Consider the following 5,769-nt stretch of genomic DNA (forward strand, 5'->3'; position numbering starts at 1 on the left):
AAACGGGACAGTATAAGTAAATAATTAAGCGTACAATTCTGATAAACCTTAAGTTCTTATATTAGATTATGATCACAGGAATAACAACTTGAAGATCACTCTTCCTTTTTAATACCATAAAAAACTTGTAAATTATTAGAAGAAACACATAAACACACAAAAGTTTGCATCTGCACAGTGTCATAATCTACTTTCCTGTCTGTATTCAGACTTAGCCAATAAGGATTTCCATTATTTTTTGCCAGTTGAATTATGCATTTAACAATGTTGTAGAAATGAATAAGAGAAAAAATGTTTAAAAAATGGTTGTATGTGTATTAAATATTATAGATGCATACCTCCAAACTGAATAACAATTTATGTTAGGGAGGGGAACTGAGTAATAGGTTTAGGGATAGGGAGGGAACCTCATTTTAAACCCCCTTTTTACATTTTTAAGTGTGGTTGCACTAGTATTTATTATGTTCAGATTGAGTTAAATTTAAATGAAAGAAAAACAAGACATATTCATCTATATTATTCCTGAACTCAATGAAAATGGCTCATTGGAATGATTTGAATGGAGTAGGTTGAGAGAAAAAGGGGGGGGGTGATTGAAAAAAAAGACAATAAAATGTAATTATAGAAGCATAGACATTTTTTAATAAGTTCTTATGCGCTTGAGATTATAGATGAAGGCAACAGGAACAGAATTGATTTTTAGATAGGCACTAGATTAAGATGGGCAATAAGATAAATATAGATAATAGATAAAGACAGATAATACTCTAATATGTTTGCAGGTCTTGAGGGATAATCCAGTGTCAAACAGGTAAATTTTATCAAAACTGATGACATTGGTTTTGAAACACTAAATTTTTTATAGAAATTAGATAAAAGTATTTTCCATCTGTTAAAGTTACTCCTTCGTGGTGGCAACAAGAATATTTTATCTGTATCTATTTCTACAATAAAAGGGCACAGAGAAGATAACTGGATAGATCAAACAAAGCTTCACGATCACGGGAAAAGGCAATCCTGGTGTGGCTGACAGCGTGTGTGCTGTCTCCACCCTGCTGTTCTTGATACTTCGAGACCCCACCAACATCCATAATATATGCTGGTTGGAAGAGTGAGGAGATGAGGGAGTGACAGAGAACATGCTGTCTGGTTAGCCCTGCAAAACAAACGGAACATGGTTATCTTGTGAAAAAGAGATGGAGAGAAGTCCTATTTCAAGATCTATAGTTATGTAGAAATTTATTTTGCTCTCCATCCCAACATGTACTTAAATTTTGTAGTTTATCTGTAACTTTTGGTAAAACTTAGTTTGCTTATTGCATCTGCCTCTCTCCATCCAAGTCACTCCCAACCCACACCATAGCTACACACCCAAATGTTTTCTTCATGTCTGTCCTCTTTTGATGTATTATTCTATTGCTTTCTCTTTTCATCATGTGAAAATTATTCCACTGTCTCACCTTCTTTCACTCCAACTTCATTCTCAGACCTCTCAACTGACAACAAAACAGTGGATGGAGTGATTGCATATTGCTTTGGTAGATAAGTGAGTAGGGATTTTAGCACCAAGGACAGTGCCTGTGAATTGAGCACAGGGCTGGTAAATGTTATTCTAAAAAAAAATCCTATATAATAAAAGGCCAGGGACCATAAGTGTAATGACTGAATGACCACTCGACCAGTCTCCCTGAGGTGCATTGACCACCTCTCAGTCCCTCCCCCCCGGCCCGAGAGCGGCAGCGGGCAGGGTGGGGCGGCAAACTACAAGCGGTGGCGGGCAGGGTGGCAAGCCATGAGTGACGTGGGCGGGGTGGTGGCCCAAGAGACAAGTGGCGGCAAGTAGCAGCGAGCTACTCGCACATAATTTCCTGCATTGGGGCTCTAGCTAATAATAAAAGTTCAAGAGAAGTAGATTTTGGTTTAGTTTAAGGCTGCTCTGTTAACAGAGCTATCCAACACAGAAACAGGCTATTCTTTAAAGTATTAAATGTTTTCATTCTGGACAAGTAACTCCTAGTTTATTATTGCAGGATTTCTTCATTATATAGATCTGAAAATTATTTCCAAATCTTAACAGTTTATGATCATTGGGTTATTCTCTACTTATCACTGAAGTTGAGTTTTATGTCTGCATTGCTTGTAAAGTCGACTTGCTTATAGTAAATTGACTCACTTTTTATGTAAGATATTAGTTCTATATCAAAGTAATCTTAACTTTAAAAATTAAAGTTAACCTGCTTAGGTATTCAACCAGCTTTTGCTTCAGAGGGTGTACTGAAATGAGCTGAGACATACAGCTGCGATTGCATAGGCCTCCAGCACAGCAAGGGCAACCAAGTCGAGAGACAACTTGCTCAGCTGTTCAAAGGAAGGAGAAGTACTGGTTCCAGACCTGCTCCAGAGAGAGGCTCAAAGGGAATCGGTGCTGGCAGAACAAAGAACTCCAGGAGGGAGACTTTGGTCCAAAAGAGGGTTTTTTGCTTCAGGAGAAAACTGTTCCACAAAAAGGAGACTGGCTGTTTCAAACTGAAAAAAAGAAGTTGATCTCATGGCTCTTAGCAAAATAGTGAGTAAAAAAGAAATATTAACTTGAATCCAGCTGAGAGCAATGGATCAAAGTAAACCTATTGCATAGCTAGGAAAAGAAATAACTGTTTCTTGCACTTAGCTCTTGCCTGCTTTTCCTTTGTTTTAAATTTTGTGTTTTTCCATTATTTGCAGTTTATAAATGTGCTTTGAAAGTATAATTCTTTTTCGTTTGTTTTCTCTGTATCACTCATATTTAATTCTAGGAACATCTGTGGGATGCCTGTTACGGAGCAGACACTATGTAAGGTGCTATAGTTTAATAATAAGTACGACATGGTCCCTTCCCATTTGAGAGCCTAGTGGATAGCCACACAACTCTTGGTAACAGCAGGAAATACAAGTTTTAGAATAAGAAATATTGGGATTTACAACCTGATTTTATAATTTTTATAGAGAGGAACTAAGATATATAAAATAAATGATAATCTTCAGTTCCATTATCTGTAAAATGTGGGTATATCTTATGGGTTTTTGTGAAAATGAGATTATGTATGTTAGGAACTAAATTGGGTTCCCCCAACATTTATATGTTGAAGCTATAACTCCTGATGTGACAGCATTTGATGAAAATGTATGTGTGTGTATGTTCTTAGTAAGTAGTTAACTGCTATGACTACCTCCACTATTATGTCTACCATACTCAGTGAATATAAGAAAAATCCTATTACTTCATTTGCATATATTATAATTAGTATCATTTGTGATGGGATTGGAGAAGTTGAGTTTTATGTCTGTATTGCTTGTAAAGTCGACTTGCTTATAGTAAATTGACTCACTTTTTATGTAAGATATTAGTTCTATATCAAAGTAATCCCTGTGGGATCGGGCCTAAACTGGCAGTCAGACATCCCCCAAGGGGTCTTGGATTGGAGAGGGTGCAGGCTGGACTGAGGGACACTTCCCTCCCTGCATGAATTTCATGCACCAGGCCTCTAGTGGAAATATAAAAGCCTTGAGCTCAATGGAGATGAGAATACAGTTCAGTACATAAGATGGTACTATGCTTTGTGAATGACAATGAATGACAGATAGTGAAATGTGATGAACCCAACTGTATGCATTTTATCTAAAGAACCAGAGGCTCAGTGCATGGATTCCTGCACTGGTGGGATCCCTCGGCCTGGTCTGTGGGGATTGGGTGTAAACTGTCTCTCTGACATCCCCTGAGGGGTCCCAGATTACAAGAGGGCACAGGCCAGGCCAAGGAACCCCACCGGTGCATGACCATGGGAGGGCTCCAGGGCATGTTTGGCCCATCATGCCCAGTCCTGATTGGCTGGACCTCAACAGCAAACTAACCTACTGGTCAGAGCATCTGCCCCCTGGAAGTAAGTGCACATCATAGTGACTGGTTGAATGGTTTGACACTTTGCATGTAAGGATTTTATTATATAGGATTAGTCATAAAAGCCCTATGGTGAGAGTGGTTCATTAAACCTGGGTCTGGACTGATCTGGATGTGGTCCTTGTCTTAGTGGATTTGGGGATAATCTGATATTACTGGATGAACTCAACTTTGGTCTTTCATAGTTAGAGAGGGTCTAGAGAAAAATGTGTAGTTGCAAAGTATGACTGAAAGTCATCTTGCCCGCAAATTTATCTTCTGTATATAAGAAATAATATTTGATTTCTTATTCCTCTACCATTGTTTCTTTTTCACTTTAAAAATTCTTAAGTGAATGTTCAATGTCTGTGTTATGCAGGGTTTCCCAGAGAAATACAACCAATAAGAGGTAAATATAGATTCTTATTTTAAAGAACTGGCTCATGTGATGGGGGCTGAGGGTGGCATGTGGAATGTGCCTGGATATTCAGAGTTGGTAAAGTGAACACACAGACTGGAGGCCCAGGGATGATCGGTATTGAAGTCTTTGCTGCAAAGGCAGACTGGTAACAGAATTCCTTCTTCCTCAGGGGGCCTCAGTCTTTTCTCTTAAGGCCTTTGACTGACGTGGTGATGTTCACTCACATTAAAAAGGATAATCTGCTTTAATAAAATTTTATTGATTTAAATGTTAATTACATTTAAAAATCTACCTTTACCGTGACACCTAGACTGGTGCTTAATCAAACAACCAGTTACCATAGCCTAGCAAAGTTGACACATAAGATTAACCACCATGATGAATGTGCATGACCTCTATATCTTCTCCACCCACTCCCTCCCTTGCTCAACCTTTAGCAAAGCTACACTCACATCCCATCACTAACCTGAAACACAACTTTCTCAAAGGGCATAAAGCACGTTCTTATTAGTAAGTCCATTAGCTTCCTAACTACCCTGGGCCTTTGTGTAACACTTGGTATACTTGGTCATCTTCACCCTCCTGGAACCATTCCTTTCCTTTTGATTTCCACACGATGTCAGATGTCCTTTCTTCCTACCTATTTAACCAGCCCTGAGAACTTCCTTTCGTTCTTAATTTTGTGTTCTGCTCTTCAAAGTTTTATTCTTGGAGAATACATTTATTACACTGGTTTCAACTCAAATTTGTTTCATGACCTCTCATCTAGGAAGCTTCTTTGCACTAGCATGCTTCTCCATCCAATTACCAATAAAATTATCAGTTTTTACTCATGGCTCTTGGCTGTTTCCTCTAATGTGCCATTAGATTATTCTACATTTTAACAAATTTGATGATATAGCTCTTCTGATCCAAAATCACAATCACTATTATTTCAAGTGTAAGCTATTCTACCTAGTTCCCAAGGCCTTTCATCATTTTTTTTCAACTATCTGACCTTTTATCTTTTTTATTTTACAGCATGCTCTAATTAGGCAAATCCATTCACTGTCATCAAATTAATCTTATCCAGCCTCAATTAGGTATTAATTTTGTGCCAGTTAATGGGACTATAGAAAAGAGAAATACAAGACGAGGTCCCTGCATGTTTTATATGGACAGTAGTTGATCAATACCAGACATGCAGGAAGTACATGGAAACTTACCTGCACACAACTCATGTTAATACCATTCAGCCTATGACTAAGTCTTTTAGTATTTGTACAAGTCAGTTTTTGCAGGCAAGTGACTTATTTGATGAGGAAGTAGGGTATTATATGAAGATCAATAGAAGCCAGGAATTTATGTGTGACCATAGAAATAAATGTTGGCCTCTTTCTTCCTCACACAAAGTCTCAGTTTTCATGAGCCCAATGTTGTTTTAACAAGTTAAAGA

This window comes from Myotis myotis, unplaced genomic scaffold (genome assembly GCF_014108235.1).
Source record: "Myotis myotis isolate mMyoMyo1 unplaced genomic scaffold, mMyoMyo1.p scaffold_m19_p_1, whole genome shotgun sequence".
NCBI classification, from domain to species: Eukaryota; Metazoa; Chordata; class Mammalia; order Chiroptera; family Vespertilionidae; genus Myotis; species Myotis myotis.